This window comes from Crinia signifera, chromosome 1 (assembly GCF_055691185.1).
Source record: "Crinia signifera chromosome 1, ASM5569118v1, whole genome shotgun sequence".
Classification (NCBI taxonomy): Eukaryota; Metazoa; Chordata; class Amphibia; order Anura; family Myobatrachidae; genus Crinia; species Crinia signifera.
In genome coordinates this window covers 145,093,757-145,114,112 of record NC_139217.1, presented here as the reverse complement: position 1 = coordinate 145,114,112, position 20,356 = coordinate 145,093,757, and positions in this window count along the sequence as shown.

Below are 20,356 nucleotides of genomic sequence, written 5' to 3'. Positions count from 1 at the left end.
TTATTAAATATTCAAATGCCTCTACAGCACTGTATCTCCTAGTGGCTAAATTATTGTGAAAATTGCTGAAAAGTTGGATGGCATTATTATACAGAGACTGTGCAGTTTGGCATCGTTAAACCTAAAAATATGTACTACATCAATTGTTTCATATAGTTTAAATCAGGATCCTATTAATAGCACCCACGAAGAGAACAATTCATGGATCAAACCTTTAGTGACATTACTGCTGAGTGAGTGTTGTATACTGTATTTTATGGAGCTTTTTTGTCGGTTTTTTTTTTTTTTTTTAAATATCAAACTATTGCTAAAACCCATGTTGCCTGACCCTTGAGTTTATACACATGAAAAGCAAACCTAGCTTACCTTCAAACAACTCTAATTAGTCAGCCTCTATGCTGGATTTTTTTATTAAATATTAACACTTACAAGGCTACTGTTTTCAGATTTTATTTCAAATTATCCGAAAGTGTTTTTTTTTTACCTTGAAAGCCTGGGATCGATGCTTCCATTCTTCAGTGCAAAAACGGCATACTTAATATTGGGGCACATGAGCATGTAAATAGGTCTGGTGGCACAAAATAGACGTACTGTAAGTAGGAGTCTTATGGCATATAAGGAACATGGGGTGGGGTCTGATGGGGCATAAGGGTTATGTGAATGGGCATAATTACACATTAGGGGCATGAGGAGGGGTCTCATGGTACATAAGTGGCATGTTATTGGGTTTGATGTAAGTGCGGATCTGATAGCACATAATTATATTTATTTTTTATTTATAATGGACATGTAGAGCATTCTGAGGGCCCATAAGGAGCATGTAGATGGGTCTGATGGCAGTTGAAGGTTATGTGGAGAGCCCTGATGGGAATAAGGGAAACTTACAGTATATTACACTATATTATTTTATATATAGACCACAATTTCATACCCATAGACAGGTCAAAAAAAATTTGTCACCCGGGGCAAGGCAGCAATTTGTCGCCTCCCCATTCCTATCACATTACCCCTAGGAGTATGTTCTAAGTACTCCCCCACACACACCCCTGTATTCCAATACGTTGCACTATTCCATTACATCCTCTTACACACTGTACAACATCACTACACCACTACATTACATACGTCATGTGCTTCACTACATACGATATCCCATATGATACAGCATACAATATTCTATTTTTTAAGCACTGCAGAACACCCTGCATTAAGGGATGTTTATCTAGCTCTGCAGGACACTGGGAATCTGTGGAATACTAACAATCAGCTCTGAAATATACTACTACTCCAAGTGCAAAGGGCAGCTCAATGACATAAGCAGCTATGGGGCAGATTTATTAAGCTCAATGAAGTGATAAAGTGTCTGGTTTTTATCACCAGCCAATCAGCTCCTAACTGTGAAGTTACAGGTTTGGTTTGAAGGTAGGAGCTGATTGGCCGGTGATAAAAAACAGACAGTTTATCACTTCACCAAGCTTAGTAAATCTGCCCCTATGTGTGGTACACACATAACAAGTTCTGTGGGATACTCACATTAAGCTGGTCATACACTAGTACAATTTGGTCCCTTTTCACCCAATTTTGATGGATAGGATGGAGAAATTGGGTGAAAAGTGTCAATTCATAGAGAATATGTTTTATCTTGATCAGAGATGGAGATCACAAGTTCTGCCACAAGGATTTGGCTGATCCATCAGGACTTGCTGGGATCTCATACGATACCTGGTATACAAAAGGTCCACACCCTATGCTTCTAAGTTTTGTCTTCTTCTTTATTTTTGTTTATTGTGTGAGCTGGCCAATTTACTTTAGACCCGGAGTATCCAATCTCTTTTCTTGGAGTATCATGTTTAGAAAATCCACAATATTTTTTGGTACTTGTGTAGTTTCATGGTGTCACTGGGATCGCATGGCATTGCATGCGATCGCATGTGATTTGCGTGCGATGCGATGGTACTTGTGCATTTTCATGGCACCCCTGCCCACGGATCGCATCACACGCAAATCGCATGCGATCACATTTGATCGTGTGCGATGCGATGCAATTTAGCACACCCCCACTATCCACGTTTAGCACACCCCCACTATCCCCGTCACCCAGAAGCGTGGCGAGCACAGCTCCCGACCTGTTCATACCCCCACTATCCACGTTGGTGTGGAGTTGATCTTATAAAGTGTGGCGAGCACAGCATTCCACCGAGCCCGAAGCGTGGCGAGCGAAGCGGAAATGTCAAGTAAACTGGCTGCTCTCGCCACGCTTCGAGCTCGTTTTCCGCGGCCCTTTATGGGGCGCGCTTTGCTCGCCACTCTTCGGGCTCGGTGGCTCGCTGCGCTTGCCACACTTTATAAAGTCAACTCCACGCCGACGTGTATAGTGGGGGTATAAATAGGCCGCTGTACTCACCACGCTTCGGGGTGACGTGAATAGTGGGGGTGTGCTAGGTAATAGTGGGGGTGTGCTAAATTGCATTGCATCGCATTGCATGCGATTTGCATGTGATGCGATGTGATCCGCGGGCAGAGGTGCCATGAAACAGCACACGTACCATCGCATCGCACGCAAATCACATGCAATGCGATGCTATCCCAGTGCCACCGTGAAACTACACAAGTACCTATTTTTTTTTCACATTTAACCAGGAGGGGGGTTGTTCAATGTTTCCCATTATTTCCAATTTTTAGAACTAATGGTATTTGAGTATTCAATCCTGGCCATTTTCGCCAGGGAAACATCTGTGATTCACGTCTGCAGATCCAGCTGTTTCAAAAACTGAATCTGCTTTAATGGAAACAGACCCTATATTTTCGAATAAGTGACCATTTCTGCAGAAAAACTCAAGTGGATTTCAAAAAAATTAAAAAGATTGAATAGAAGGAATGTGAATGCTCTTTATTGCCAGAGCCCCCTCATGGCCTAAATACACATAGACAAAAAAACAGATATTTCTCTCCGATGTGGTAGTAACAGCAACAGCTAATTACAACTACAGTACTTCTAAACTATAAAAAAATATTAAGCATACTTGCCTACTTTTAAATTCTCCTCTCCGGCAGAAGCCCGGAGAGGAGACTGTCAGCATCACGTGTGGGGGCGGGGTCCTGATGAAGACATAATTAAGCCCCACCCCCAGCAATGGAAATCCCCCTGATTTGCGGGGCCTCGTGGAGGGGTGGGGCTAAACGATGCTATATTCATATTTAGCCCCCTCCCACCTCCCGGCGAATAGCCGCGAATCGCGGTGATTCAACTATGCCGCCAAGCAACTGCTGGGGAGAACGGGAGGCTGAGGCAGTATTCGGGAGGATTGCCCACCTTTCCGGGGGGCCAGGAGGGGGATCCGATTTCTGGGACCCTCCCGGCCAATCTGGGAGGGTAGGCAACCCTGATATTAAGGGGCAGTGCCAATTACAGAGGTAGTACTGCATGGCAGTCCAATATTAAAATAGGGGCTCCTCATCAACCAGTGATGTTTGCCAGTGTTTGGAGCAGCAGCTGGTGTGGCTCCTTTATTTGAATTTTGGACTGTGCTGCATCACTACCTTTGGAGCCATTACTGTTAATGGGTCTATTGATCATCCCTTAATTTATCCAAAAGCAGTGAAAAATTAACAAGTATGCCTTCTTTTTGTATGAAGTTTCATTGCTGCTCATTAAAAAGTAATGCAGAAGAAATCATGGATATCTCCTGTTTAATTTTCACACCTGATTTGTCCAGTAACTCCTGTCCTTGCTTTCTCTGACACCCTCACTCACTCCCTTTTTTTAACCCTTTCTCTCCCTGACACCCTCTCTCACTCCATCTCTTTCCTTCTGGTGTGAAATGCCACCTTAAATCACAAGGGAGGGACTTATTGTACATACCATTAACAATATGTGAGATCCAGTTTTTATCCCCATAGTGACATGTCTGGATTTGGTTTGACTCAAAACCACAAAGTTATGGTTTGTTTATGGTTTTCAATAATACCAAACTAGTTATCTTTAATTTACTCATGTAAATGCAGAAAATGTAAAAGAGTAAAACTAGCACAAAGAAATAAAATGCAGTGTAGTAAAATGCCAGTTTGTGTGAAAACAATAAATACAAGGATTATGCTAGTAAAATCATAACAAAATCAATATAAAATAATTATGCTGACATTCATGCTCTAAAAATCTTGAAAACATGACCTGTAGGATCTACTCAAAAATTAGAGTTAAGAATGTCTGCTATAGTTGATAAGATTTATTATTGACAGCACATTAATAATAAGCTAACAAATAAAAACAATCTACTCTGCATAGCATAAGTTAATTTCTATTCTTCTTCTTCTTCTTCTTCTTCTTCTTCTTCTTCTTCTTCTTCTTCTTCTTCTTCTTATTATTATTATTATTATTAAGACATTTTTCTTTATTACTCCTGTCAATAGTGTAATATTTCCTTAATGTATTGTACACAATATGTGTATATTGATTTGGTTTGCTTCTCCATCTGACTTTATCTATCTTGATTTTGTTCTTATTTTAACCCCATCCCGACATTTGACGTATATATACGTCATGGCCGGGATGTACTTCCCGACACATGACGTATATATACGTCATGACTTTAAACTGTCACCGCGTCTAGGGACGCGGTGACAGAGGGACGATGTCTGCTGTCCCTGACAGCAGACATGTCCCAGCATGCCCAGGGGGTGCGGCGATGCCTCCCCCCCGTCGGCGATCGCTGTGATTGGCTGTTCAATGTGAACAGCCAGTCGCAGCGTTTTCCTGTGTTACCGGCGAATCAGACGCTCGGTAACACAGGGATCAATCACCGCCGGGTGGGAGGGGGCGTGAGGGGGTCACCGGTGATGACCACACCTCACCCCACCTCACCCCACCTACCCCCAAGGCTGTGATTGGTCCGTCGGACCGACGGACCAATCACAGCCATGGCGCGTGATTTAAACTAACGGTGACTGCGCTGCAGACGCCATTCCGGTCTGGAATTGCGTGCAGAGCGGTCACCGTGCCAATCTGTCGTGATACTGACCTGATCCTTGCCTGATACTTACCTGATCACCGCTGGTAGCGTGCTGCCAGCAGCTGGATGCTTCCTGGATCTTGTGACTTCCTGTGTGCTTCTGCTGCAGTGTCATAGAGTCACAGATAGTGAGAGATAGTGAGAGATAGTGAGAGATAGTGAGAGATAGTGACAGAGAGTGATAGAGAGTGCTAAATTTTGTGTCTGCTGCCCCCCCTTTTGTGCTGATCAGTATATCTGTGCTGATCAGCAACTTTTTGGGGGTGCAGGGTTTTTTTTTTTTATATATATACCTGTCAGTTGCACCAAAGGTTGTGCTGCCTGTGCAACTGACTGCTGCCCCCCCTGCTGCCCCCCCTTTTGTGCTGATCAGTATAAACTAAGTGATCAGCACCTTTTTTGGGGTCCAGGGTTTTTTTTTTTTATATATATACCCTGTCAGGTTGCACCCACAGTTGTGTGCCTGCTGCCCCTCACTGCTAATCAGTGTTGCATCACTGCATCACTGATCTGCAGTTTTTATTTTTTGGAGAGTGCAGTGGGGTTTTGTTTTTACACCCACGTTGCTTTTGTGGGTGTCCTGTGGCCGCTGAGCGCTGATCAGTGACATACATGACTGAACAGCATTTTTGGCACAGGGTTGATATAATTTTTTTTCTGCAGTTTTTTAAATTGTTTTTTTTTTGGAGAGTGCAGTGGGGTTTTGTTTTTACACCCACGTTGCTTTTGTGGGTGTCCTGTGACCGCTGAGCGCTGATCAGTGACATACATCACTGAACAGCATTTTTGGCACAGGGTTGATATAATTTTTTTTCTGCAGTTTTTTTAAATAGTTTTTTGGTACTTATGAGTTATCCGGGCGCCCGATTTTTTGATTGTATGCCTTAAGTTAAGGCATACAATCAGATGCGATGCGATACGATACCGCATCGCATCGCATCGCATCGCATGCGACCATCGGATGCGATGACCCGATTTTTCCATAGGAATCAATGTTAAAATGGACAGAGTCCATTTTAACATGGAATTCAATGGGAAAAAGGGGTCCTCTTCATACCCCTACTATCCAAGTGGGCATGGAGTTGGATATAAACCTGTGGCGAGCGTAGCGAGCCACCGAGCCCGAAGCGTGGCGAGCGAAGCGAGCCCCGCGAGGGGACGGTATTCCGTGTCCCCTCGCGGGGCTCGCTACGCTCGCCACGCTTCGGGCTCGGTGGCTCGCTACGCTCGCCACAGGTTTATATCCAACTCCATGCCCACTTGGATAGTAGGGGTATGAAGAGGACCCCTTTTTCCCATTGAATTCCATGTTAAAATGGACTCTGTCCATTTTAACATTGATTCCTATGGAAAAATCGGGTCATCGCATCGCATCGCATCGCATCCGATGGTCGCATGCGATGCGATGCGATGTGCCCGATCCGACCCGATTTAGAAATCGGGCGCCCGGATAACTCACAAGTACCTGTTTTTTTTTTGGAGAGTGCTGTGGTTTATTTTTTTTTAAATTGTTTTTACACCCACGTTGCTTTTGTGGGTGTCCTGTGGCCGCTGAGCGCTGATCAGTGACATACATCACTGAACAGCATTTTTGGCACAGGGTTGATATAATTTTTTTTCTGCAGTTTTTTTAAATTGGTTTTTTTTTTGGAGAGTGCTGTGGTTTATTTTTTTTAAATTGTTTTTACACCCACGTTGCTTTTGTGGGTGTCCTGTGGCCGCTGAGCGCTGATCAGTGACGTACATCACTGAACAGCATTTTTGGCACAGGGTTGATATAATTTTTTTTTTTTTATTGGGATCAAATTCCTGTATAAAGTATTTTTTTTTTCTGCACTACATACACACTACACACTACATACCCCTCGTGTTGAAATAAAGTTTGTACCCCCCCTACACTATACACGTGTTGAAACATTACACTTACAGAAACACAAAAATAAAAATGGCATCCCAAATGTCATCCCAAATGTCATCCCAGTCATCCAGAAGAATGTATTCAGCGGAGGAGGCATATGCCATGCTTGCCTCTGACTCTGACACAGCCAGTGATGCAAGCGGGGAATTTAAAGGATTCGTCTTAACCTCATCTTCCTCCTCTAGTGATGAGGGACCCCCTCAAAGACGCCCCCGTAGAGCAGCTGAGACCCCCCCCCAAATGATTGATCCCGTATGGACCCCACCACCAGACAATTTTGAGCCCCAGGTTCCTGAGTTTTTGGCCATCCCAGGAATCCAATTTGATTCAACAGGTCTCAGAGAAATTGACTTTTTCAAATTATTTTTCTCTGATGATTTTATAAATTTAATGGTGGACCAAAGTAATTTATATGCCCAGCAGTTTATTGCTCAAAACCCCACGTCATCATTTGCTAGGTGGACCCCTGTAGATGCAGTAGAGATGATGACGTTTTGGGGTCTGGTGTTACATATGGGCATAGTTAAAAAGCCAGAAATTAGGCAATATTGGAGTACAGATGTTCTGTACAGCACCCCACTTTACCGTATGGCCATGACTCGGACTCGTTTTGAGATAATCCTTAAATTTTTACATTACACCGATAATGCACAGTACCCACCCAGAGATGATCCCACCTTTGACCGGCTATTCAAAGTCAGGCCGGTCATTGATCATTTCAGTGCCAAATTTGCAGAGTTGTACATCCCTGAAAAATTTATTTGTATCGACGAGTCCCTTATACATTTTAAAGGAAGGGTTAAATTAGCATAGCACCCACCAACATTCCACCAGAATCTGAGCTGCAAAATCCAAATATCACTCCTTCCCTTCTGAGTCCTGCCATGCACCCAAATGGTATTTTTTGGTCACATGTGAGGCATTGCCGTACTCGGGAGAAATTGGGGCACAGATTTTGGGGTGCTTTGTCTCCTTCATTCCTTGTGAAAATGAAAAATTTTGAGCCAGAACTGCATTTTTGTGTAAAAAATGTAATTTTTCATTTTCACTGCCCAGTTGTACCACAATTGGTGAAACCCCTGGGGGTTTGAAATGTACACTATAGCCCTAGATGAATTCCCTGAGGGGTTTAGTTTGCAAAATGGGGTCACTTGTGGGGGGGTTCCACTGTATTGGTGCTTCGGGGGTCTTGTTAATGCGACATAGCACCCACCAACATTCCACCAGAATCTGTGCTGCAAAATCCAAATATCACTCCTTCCCTTCTGAGTCCTGCCATGCACCCAAATGGTATTTTTTGGTCACATGTGAGGCATTGCCGTACTCGGGAGAAATTGGGGCACAGATTTTGGGGTGCTTTGTCTCCTTCATTCCTTGTGAAAATGAAAAATTTTGAGCCAGAACTGCATTTTTGTGTAAAAAATTTATTTTTTCATTTTCACTGCCCAGTTGTACCACAATTGGTGAAACCCCTGGGTGTTTGAAATGTACACTATAGCCCTAGATGAATTCCCTGAGGGGTGTAGTTTGCAAAATGGGGTCACTTGTGGGGGGGTTCCACTGTATTGGTGCTTCGGGGGTCTTGCTAATGCGACATAGCACCCACCAACATTCCACCAGAATCTGTGCTGCAAAATCCAAATATCACTCCTTCCCTTCTGAGTCCTGCCATGCACCCAAATGGTATTTTTTGGTCACATGTGAGGCATTGCCGTACTCGGGAGAAATTGGGGCACAGATTTTGGGGTGCTTTGTCTCCTTCATTCCTTGTGAAAATGAAAAATGTTGAGCCAGAACTGCATTTTTGTGTAAAAAATGTAATTTTTCATTTTCACTGCCCAGTTGTACCACAATTGGTGAAACCCCTGGGGGTTTGAAATGTACACTATAGCCCTAGATGAATTCCCTGAGGGGTGTAGTTTGCAAAATGGGGTCACTTGTGGGGGGTTCCACTGTATTGGTGCTTCGGGGGTCTTGCTAATGCGACATAGCACCCACCAACATTGCACCAGAATCTGTGCTGCAAAATCCAAATATCACTCCTTCCCTTCTGAGTCCTGCCATGCACCCAAATGGTATTTTTTGGTCACATGTGAGGCATTTCCGTACTCGGGAGAAATTGGGGCACAGATTTTGGGGTGCTTTGTCTCCTTCATTCCTTGTGAAAATGAAAAATTTTGAGCCAGAACTGCATTTTTGTGTAAAAAATTTAATTTTTCATTTTCACTGCCCAGTTGTACCACAATTGGTGAAACCCCTGGGGGTTTGAAATGTACACTTTACCCCTAGTTGAATTCCCTGAGGGGTGTAGTTTGCAAAATGGGGTCACTTGTGGGGGGGTTCCTAACTTTTAGCATCTTATGGTGCCTAGAAGCCTACATGGTGCCTAAAAAATAATCTCATAAAAAGGAGGCTCCAAAATCAAGTAGGTGCTCCTTCTATTATGAAGCCTGTGGTTTGGTCAACGTGCACACTAGGGCCACATATAGGATATTTATGAAAACAAAAGAATTGGGGGAATCAATTTTTAGTCACATTTCTCTAGTAAAATCTACTGTGTTCCTTAGAAAAATGGGTACTCTTTACCTAGAAGGGCGCCAACGATCAAAATCGTGGTCATCGCGGGTAAAAATCGCGGTGATCGCGGTCATCGCGGGCATCGCGGTTAAAATTGGATGGTCGCGATGCCCGCGATGACCGCGATCACCGCGATTTTCCCATAGGGATCAATGTTAAAAAAGCTGATTGACCGCGATTTCACTGTTAAATGGCTCAATTGACCCGATTTGGCCATATTAACCCTGAATTAGGCCCAATTAACCCTTAAATGTCCCCCCCAATTTTTGACGCCACCCCACGATCCACGCCAACCCGAAGCGTGGCGAGCGCAGCGAGCCCGCGAGGGGCGGCGGTACGCGTCCTCCGACCTTTTCATGCCCTACTATCCACGTCGGCGTGGTGTGAGAATAGAATAGTGTGGCGAGCGCAGCGAGCCACCTAGCCCGAAGCGTGGCGAGCGCAGCGAGCCCCGCGAGGGTACGCGGATACCTTCACAGGTAGACGCGTCCCCTCGCGGGCTTCACAGGTGTCCGGGTCGCCACGGACACCTGTGAAGCCCGCGAGGGGACGCGTATAACTGTGAAGGTATCCGCGTCCCCTCGCGGGGCTCGCTGCGCTCGCCACGCTTCGGGCTCGGTGGCTCGCTGCGCTCGCCACACTATTCTATTCTCACACCACGCCGACGTGGATAGTAGGGCATGAAAAGGTCGGAGGACGCGTACCGCCGCCCCTCGCGGGCTCGCTGCGCTCGCCACGCTTCGGGTTGGCGTGGATCGTGGGGTGGCGTAAAAAATTTGGGGGGACATTTAAGGGTTAATGGGCTCTGTAGCCCATTTAACATTGATTCCTATGGCCAAATCGGGTGGATTGAGGCATTTAACACTAAAATCGGGTCCATCGCGGCTTTTAACATTGCTTCCTATGGGAAATCGGGAGCATCGCGTCACGGGCATCGCGGGTACGTTTATGGCCGGCCGCGACGCGACCGACACGATTTTCATGTTTTACATTGATTTCAATGGGAAATCGCGGGCATCGCGTCGGTCGCGTCGCGGCCATACATAAATGTACCCGCGATGCCCGCGACGGGCGCCGTACTAAGTAAAGAGTACCGAAAAATGTATTAAAATTGAAAATCTGCAAAAAAAATGAAATTTTGAAATTTCACCTACACTTTGTTTTAATTCCTGTGAAACACCTAAAGGGTTAACAAACTTCCAAAATGCTGTTTTGAATACTGTGAGGGGTGCAGTTTTTGAAATGGCATCATTTATGGGGGTGTCTCACATACAAGTCCCTCAAAGTCACATCAGAACTGAACTGGTCCCTAAAAAAATCAGTGTTTGAAATTTTCTTGAAAATTCGAGAATTTGCTATTCATATTTTAAGCCTCCTAGTGTCCAAAAAAATTAAAAGGAGGTTGAAATAATGATGGAAACATAAAGTAGACATATGGTCTATGTTATTTATTAACTATTTTGAGTGGTATGATTATTTGTCTCACAAGCAGAAAATTTAACATTTTGAAAATTGCTAAATTTTCCATTTTTTTACGACATTTTGGTATTTTTCACAAAAAAACACAGACTGTATCGACCCAAATTTACCACTAACTTGAAGTACAATGTGGCACGAGAAAACAATCTCAAAATCACTGGGATAAGTAAAAGCAAAAAAAAGTTATCCCCACTTAAGTGATACATGTCAGATTTGAAAAAAAGGGCTCTGTCAGGAAGGCAAAAACAGGCTGCGGCGGGAAGGGGTTAAAATAAGGTAATATTTAATTGTGTCATCCTATTACAAATATATTTACCAGTATTGATTTTAAATAGCTTATAGTGATCACTACTTGTATTGCTCATTTATTTCTAGACCATACAGCTATCCCTAAAGCATAAACAGTACATGAACAGTAACAATATTAACAGGAGAAACAGGGTAATACAAATTAATATTATTTGAGGCCTACTAAGGGGGGTATTCAATGTTTCCACTTTTTCAGATTTTCAGAAATAAGGGAATTTGACTATTCAATCCCGGACGTTTTCGACAAATAAATGGCTGGGATTCGCGTTTGCAGATCCTTTAAAGGGCTGAATGTGCAAACGGCCTGGTTTGTCTCCATGGCAACAGTAGACCTCTTCCGCCATTGGGAGACTTCTTTTTCTTCTTCGGCCATTACCAATATTATTTTCAAGTACCCGTAACAGGTCTGCAGAGTACCCCAGGTTGTGAACCACTGTTCTAGAAGGTGTTTAATAAATAAGTAGAATCTGATTGGTTGCTATGGGTAACATCCAATCTTCAATAGAACTCCCATCTCAGTAACTTTACCACTAAGGGCAGTATTCAATCCCGGCTGCTATTTCCACCAGCGGAAGTAGTGGCCATAGCGTACTCAATGCTGCTATTACGATGACATTGAAGGCTGTTTCCAACAAAACAGAACCGACATTGAAACAAGTCGGATCTGTTATGTCGGAAACAGCCGCGGATTGTCGAATTCATGACCGTTTTTCATCAATCCGTGGCCAGTTTTGGACATTCTGGTACAATGAATACCCATTGTCGAGTTCCTGTTGGAAGGCACAGATTCAAACTGTCGGGACTTTCCGGCAGTCAATGTCCGGGAATAAATACCCCTTTAAGTGTTTAAAAATAAACATGACTGTAATGATGGATTGTATTTATTTTGTTATAATGTATAATAAAACCTTTTAGAAAGCTATGCAAATACAACAAATCATTTAAAAATGCTACAAAATTAAAATCATATACAAAATGTGAGTCACAAATGTTCAAACCCCATCATTAAATGTTTGTATATCCTGATACCAACAAAAATGTATGTACATTTTTTTTATTTATCAATGTAGATCTGTATTATTTTAATTATATATATATATATGCAAACCAATCTGCTTTTGGATAATGGCTGATTTACATATAGCAGTTATCTTTCCAAAATCTTGCTGGGACAAACAAATTACTGCATAACTTACAGCAGGCATTCCCAACCACGATCCTCAAGGCACACCAACAGTGCAGGTTTTGTAGCTATCTAGGCTTGAGCACAGGTGACTTAATTAGTATCTGAGGGATTCTGATTAAACCATCTGTGCTGAAGCCTGGAAATCACTAAAACCTGCACTGTTGGTGTGCCTTGAGGACCGTGGTTGGGAATGCCTGACCTACAGTATTACAAAATGTTCTTTTTTTGTAGAATGGTCAGAAGCTATGGGGTTTTAGGAACTCTTAAACCCTTATTACCATTAATTGTGTAACATTTTTTACATTACTTTGCTTCTAATCCAAGAGCCAAAGTACTGACAGCTCAAGAGTTTTGGGAAGAGCCTTCTGGAAGGATAGCAATAGTTTGCATGTAGCCCCATCTGAACCCCAACTATAGGCTGTTGTATTTGCAACTGAGTTCTTATATGCAGCAGATCTGTATAAATATGATAATGATGCTCCTGCAGGTATTTGTGCATAGACACCCACTAACTCTGTATCTGATCTGTACTGTAATTGTTTGCTTACCCAACATCAGTCACACATTGATGGCACCATTGTACCTCTTAGCAACCTTATGGTTGCTCAGAATGTCCATCACAAGAAAGCTACTGGGACTTTCAAAACTGCTTATAAATTTGCTGATGCAGGCTCACCCCCACCCTTTACCTGCAACAATTGCTAACTGCCTGTCATTTGTGAATAAATTGTTATAGCACCCCCCATCGCCATTTAATCACTGTGCATACACAGTGCGACTGGTGCATGCAAGTGAAAAAATATAACTCAACAGCACAAACCTCAGCATTGCATTCTCCTCTGAAGGAGGCCCTCGAACAGGAAGCCCCAATGCTTTGTGATTCGCCTTTTACAGTAGGTCAACTCAGTCCATCTAGGGCACATATTGTCCCTCTATGTTGTATATTTATCTGTTTTGGGCTTATTACATTCTCTATGCATGCAATCCCATAATTTACCTCCTGAACACTCCAATTAGCTTTGATTCCAAGTGTCTAATTTGCTCCCTTCCTTCTACTCTCAGATGTCTTAATATTTCTGAAACTTTAAGGATTTTTCCTTTTCACAGTGTCACTACCAATATAAAGTTTCCTTGACAAGTGTGCCCTACCCATGCCGATGCCCTACCCATTACTTACCTCTGTGCTTTACTCCACACATCCAGATATTTATGCCCTCATGCAACATCCTTCTCTAAAATTTTGACAAAATTCACCCGTTTCTTACTATGGACATTACCAAAACCTATACTATCAATATCTTCCACTTTGACTATTGTTGCTCTATCCTATTTTATTTTTTATCTATCCCCACCTCAGTCTGCCCTAAATGCCACAAGGCTACTCATCGTCCTTTCTTGCCAATCCACAGCCCCTGCACCATTAAGCCGATCTCTAAACTGGCTCATCAGAATCTAATCAAACTTTATTTATAAAACTTTCACCATGGTTAAGATTCCTTGTCAAATCTCAAACTTATATGACCTTAATTATACACCCATATGTAGACAAATCTCGGAGAAACAAGAAACACGGAAAAATCTACCATTGTCATACTTAGGACCCTTAAACCTAATAAAAATGATTTATTTTCCAAGATTAATGTATTTTATACAGGCCCTTCCTTTACATATTACATTAAAAGATCTAATATATATATATATATATATATAGAGAGAGAGAGAGAGCGTGAGAGAGAGAGAGAGAGAGAGAGAGAGAGAGATCCAAAACTTCCGGCACTCCATGCGATATATACAACTGGCCCCGATGCCCCCCAAAAAAAGCAACATACAAAAGATCCATAGAATGGTACTCAGGAGGCAAACATCATCAGGTTTTAAAGGATGTGTATTATCTCAAGCTTTCGGGGTACAATCCCCTTCCTCAGGACACAAGGATAGGATTGTGTCCTGAAGAAGGGAATAGTACCCCGAAAGCTTGAGATAATACACATCCTTTAAAACCTGATGATGTTTGCCTCCTGAGTGCCATTCTTTGGCACTCATGAGGCTTGTTTTAAAGTGCTTTTAGTAACAAAAGTGCATCACGTTATGTTTAGTGTATAAGACCTCTTTAGGTGGCCATACCTATATGCGGTTATAATAAGGACAATGTTTCCAATACATCTGGGAAGGCCCCGTGTGTGATATGAATTGGCCCGGGCTCAATTCCTGGTAGATTCCAGCTGTTAAAACTTATATCAGATTAAAAAGCAGTAAATTCAGTATAGAGTCTCGGATATTCCAAGGCAATTCTCACCTTCAGTAGATGTGCTCAGATCACAGAGCCTATGTGCGTGCGCTCGCCACGCTTTGGGCTAAGTGGCTCGCTGCGCTCGCCACACTTTCTAAAATTAACTCCACGCCCACGTAGACACTGGGGGTATGACGTGGATAATGGCCATATGATTGTGTTAGTGGGTGTTGTGTGTGTGTGTGTGTAGAGTGGATATGATTGTGTTAGTGGGTGTTGTGTGTGTGTGTGTAGTGTGTGTGTGTAGTGTGCATTATACTTACCATCCACGATGTCCCCGGCGCTTCCAGCACTCGGCTCTCCGCATCGCGGCCGCCATGACAGTTCTCCCCGGGTACGCTATTAGCGTAGTCACCGCTGGGGGAGCAGGGAAACCATGTTTCTCTGTACAAGATAACTATGCCAACACCTCTCTGGAAACTACTAGGTGGAGGCAGCTTAGTTTCATTTTTACACTAACACGATCAGGAAGTCCCCACACACATACAAGATAACCCTTTACTATGGAATCTCAAAGAACCTGGCATTGGGTTAGACCAGTTGTTTCCAAACTTTTTGAATCATGGCACCCTAAAGTATCAGAATATTTTTCACGGCACCCCTAGGCCAAAAGTTGGTTACTAATTTCAGGAAAAATATAAAACAAGTTGTGATTTAAATGTTTTCCTTAGGTCCACTTATGTGGTGAGAAACATGATTCACTTCTGTTTACCCACATATTCTTAATTGAAAGCCACAAGCACTGATTTTGCCATTTCATTGGCCATAAATAACTTGAATTGAATCTGGACCACCAACCTGAGGCACCCCTGCAAGTGCTCCAATGCACCCCAGGGAGCCTAGGCGCACAGTTTGGGAACCACTGGGTTAGACATAAAGCTGGGCTAAATTCCCACAAAACACTTTTATTTTGACTACCCTGAGTTTCAGAATGGACAAGCCTCATACCCATTCACAATATGGAGAATAGGTGGTGTGACTAATTTTAATTGTTGGTCAATAACGATACGCATCTGATTATGACATGATGTAGCTGTTAAAAAATGTGGCACCCTAGCGGCATATACTCTGGCCTTCCTGCAGGCAAAGCATTATATATCTTAGGTGATAAAACAGTTTTCTGAACAGGGCTGGACAAATCTCTAATTAAAAAAAAACTCATCTCATCAGACCCTGGCCCTGAGGCTGGTTATAACTTTCAGCAGCTTCTAGCTTCCAGCAGACATATCAGCTTGTGCAACCCGATTCCTGTGTTCTAGCCTGTGTCTGGTCAGTGGGCAGTCTGAGTCCATTCCCTACCTGTTACCTAAGCTTCGTATTGGAAGAGGTTCTCTCTCTATTTTCAGTCTGATTATATTGTGCTTAACTTATCATCCTGTTCATTGTTGCACCCGTAGCTACTGTTGTGGCATTGGCATTTACCTTATTCCATTCTGTGTATTGTTGCACTTGCAGTTCTATTACATTATTATTCAAGGCACTCTTGCCTGATATATATATATTCTGTCTGTGTGGTGACGGGGTCACATTCATTATTATTATTATTATTATGTTTTGCGACAAGGTCACTTGTATCTCTGTTAGTGACAGGGTCACATCTGTTTATGTTGTACGTTTATTATTGTGTCGATGCCGCTAATTCCTGTCTGGTATACAGTACCTAGCTCCAGAGTTTCAAGTTAAGTTGTAGTGTTCCACTTGTCTTCTCTTAGAGCTTGATTCTGGTACACTTGAAAAAGAAAATTCTCTCTCTAATTGTATCTCACACAAGACACTACTAAATCTCTTATCCATGCACTCATTATATCCCGCATTGATTATTGCAATAGTCTCCTAACTGGACTTCCCAAGAACAGACTCTCACCACTGCAATCCATTTTAAATGCTGCTGCTAGGCTGATCTTCCTTGCAAGACGCTCATCGTCTGCTGATCCGCTCTGCCAGTCCCTCCATTGGTTGCCTGTATATTACCGTATTCAATATAAAACACTTCTACTTGCATATAAAGCTATTAACCATACTGCACCAGCATATATCTCTGCACTTATCACACAATATCTCCCATCTCGACCACTCCGCTCTGCACAAGATTTGCGTCTCTCATCTGAGCGGATCACTAGCTCCCATTCACTATTACAGGACTTTCATCGGGCTGCTCCCATCCTATGGAATGCCCTTCCATGCACAATTAGACTCTCCGCTAGCCTCCAAACTTTCAAGCGTTCCCTGAAAACTCACCTCTTCAGGCAAGCCTATCATATTTAAGTTCTACACGCATAACCCTCTGAGGCACTTATGTATTATATAGCTTCCCTTCTGGACTTGTAACTTGTTGGGACTGCTATGCTATTACTGGTGCCTGTCCTTGTGTTTCCCTCCTATATCCCTATAGATTGTAAGCTTGCAGCAGGGCCCTCCTACCTCCATGTCTGTCTGTTGTTACCCAGTTTGTTTTATCACTGTTTACTATTGTAAAGCGCAACGGAATCTGCTGCGCTATATAAGAAACTGCAAATAAATAAATAATAAATAAAATAATTGGCAAAACCATGTGCACTGCAGGTGGGGCAGATGTAACTTCAAACTGATATCTATATTGCAGGGTAAAAATAAAGCAGACAGTATTTACCCTGCACAGAAACAAAATAACACCAAAATCTTACTCTCTCTCATGGTTACATCTGCCCCACCTGCAGTGCACATGGTTTTGTCAACTAGAGAGAGAATTTGCTTTTGCAACTGAACCAGAATCAGGCCCTTAGTCTCCACTGGTTCCTTATCCTCACATAAGACCTGGTGGCACCAGAGTTGGGGGTGGCCCTAATATGCCCTTTCAAATGTGGCTGTTAAAGGTGAAGCCTAGCACTGCAGGTACCAGTTGGAGACTTGGTGAACCAATGGAGTCAGCGTTAAAACAGGAGCATCCGTAGACAGTACCATTTCAGCCTCTCTCTGTCTCTCTATCTCTCTGGATTCTTGTATCAGTCACCTAACACTCAGGTTCCAGAGAGATTATCATAACAGTTGTGTGTGTGTCTGTACTCATCATGCTTTTTAGATTTTCAGAGGACCTGGCTTCGTATCCTCTGTACATACCATAATTGAGACTTTTAATACAAATGCTCCTCAAAACTGGAACTCCCTATCACACCGACAATAAATACTCCACCCTATGAACTATAAAGCAATCTCTTAAAACTCATCTATTGAGCTTTCCCTATCCTACCACATCGAGAATAATTATACTGCTTCTTGGTACTACCAGCTATCATACTAACATCCACTCGGAATCCAACTAAGTTCTATTTTCTCAGCAGTACCCTCCTCCTTTAAGAGTGACAAACTGGACCTACTGTAACTTGTGTCTCATGTCCAGACATTTTTCATTAGTATTGTATACTTACTGTACTATACAGTATACTTTCTTTGTTTTTATATATAATTGATACAGTATGTTATACCTACTGTAAAGTATTGGACAATTAAATGCAGCATTATAGTAATGATTATGATTCAACCCAAGTACAGTATTTTTCTGTAATTATTTCCCCACATTTACATATGTATTCCCATAGGGCTCCGTGACGTTGGATTCACCATGTTTTCAATAGTCAGAATATTCAAATACATTTCTCAATTCCCTAGTCCAGAGGTTCCAAAATGCGGTCTTCAAGGCACCCCAACGGTCCAGGTATTAAGTATATCCATGCTTGGCCACAGGTGACTTAATTAGTAACTCAGTCAGTCTGATTTAACCATCTGTGCTGAGCCATGGATATACCTAAAACCTGGACCATTGGGGTGCCTTGAGGACTGCATTTGGGAACCTCTGCCCTAGTCTTCCATTGTAGTCAAATTATTCTCTGGTTAATTTTGTAATTCTTTCTATATGAGTAAACCCAGTTCTTTTTCTCTTATTTTAATACTATCCAAGCCCATTACATTGTCCTCTATTCAGTGCATACCAACTTCCCCATGACAATCCATAACTTAAAGTATATCCATGCTTAATTACCAACACATTTTAATTATTACTTATAGCACCATGTGCACTGCAGGAGGGGCAGATGTAACTTGTGCAGAGAGAATTAGATTTGGGTGAGTTATTTTGTTTCTGTGCAGGGAAAATACTGACTGCTTTAGTTTTACACTGCAATATAGATCTCACTTTGAAGCAAACCCCTGCCTAAATCGAATTCTCTCTGCACATGTTACATCTGCCCCCCTGCAGTGCACAAGGTTTTGTCCATTTGAGAAGGAATTTGCCTTTGCGAGTGAACCAGAATAATAGCCATTAACCATAGCTTACCACATGGTTACAATGGAAGGCCAAGGTAGAATCACTTTTCTGTGAATAAAAATAAATATAACCAACAACATAGAAACAGTTTCCCACTAATTTGTCCTTGATATAAGAAAAGGAAAACTCTTTCTTAATCTAATATATGACACATGCTCGAAAGTAAATTATCACATGCAAAGCAAAACACAAAGCTTGCACTAATATTGTACACTGCTATCAAACAGAATTAAGTTTACATTTCCCAATCTTGTGTATATGCTTATCAGAATCCTTTTTTTATTCTATTGTTCTCTTTGTATCTGTTTCTTAATACCTTTGCAGTGTACTTCTCATCCAGATTTTGAGTCTAGATCACAACTTATCCATGTTTCCACATGTAACTGGGTAAAAACAATTTTACCGTCAATAGCACCCAAAAAAAAGGACCCACACCCAATAATTGTGCTGTATAATTACTTAATACCTCTTCTGAAAATGTGTACACTCTTGCTTAAACTAAGCTTTTTTTCTGTTGGCGACTAGTCCACAAGATCCCCATTGGGAAAGTGTGCCTCCGTGAACTTTAGGCTGGTGGTGGATTTTATCCTCTGTAAAATCTGCCATCCACAGGGACTACATAGCAGTAGCAGTGACTCTCCATAGGATGCGTTTCCTGCAAACCAGACTGCCAGTCTTTTGTGACTAGCAGTCTGGACTTTGATAGCAAAGAGTGATTCCCATTGGAAGCTACTTCCCTGCTTACACAGAAGCCCTCGCATCTATGGGCTGCAGTTAATTCCATCCACCATAGAAGCTAGGCTGTTTCTTAGCAGATCCCACCCTGGCTGGATTTAAGCCCTGCCTTCTGGTGATATCAGCTAAATATCAGAAGAGGATATTAGCAGCATACTCCCCAGCCAGACATGTAAGGAACTGCCCCTGCTTTGGACCCAATGCATTTCATTGCTGGGGTAATACTTAAAGGGGGGATATGCACGTGTTAATAGCATCCACAGCTGAATATTTCCAAATACAAGCTAACTTACTAAAAACATTTTAACATCTCAACCAGTGGCGTAGCTACTTTTTATGCGCCCCCCCGCCGCTAAAAAAAAATCGCCCCCCCCCCCCCCCCCTCCATGCCTATACCCGCTGCTGGCTGCGGTACCTGTATGCCCGGTCCCGTAGCGCTGGCTCCTGCTGCTAATAATGAAACGTGACTCTTAGAAAATGGCTGCCCCCATACTGCAGACAGAAAACTGTCTGCAGTATGGGGGCAGCCATTTTCTAAGTGTCCGTTTTCATT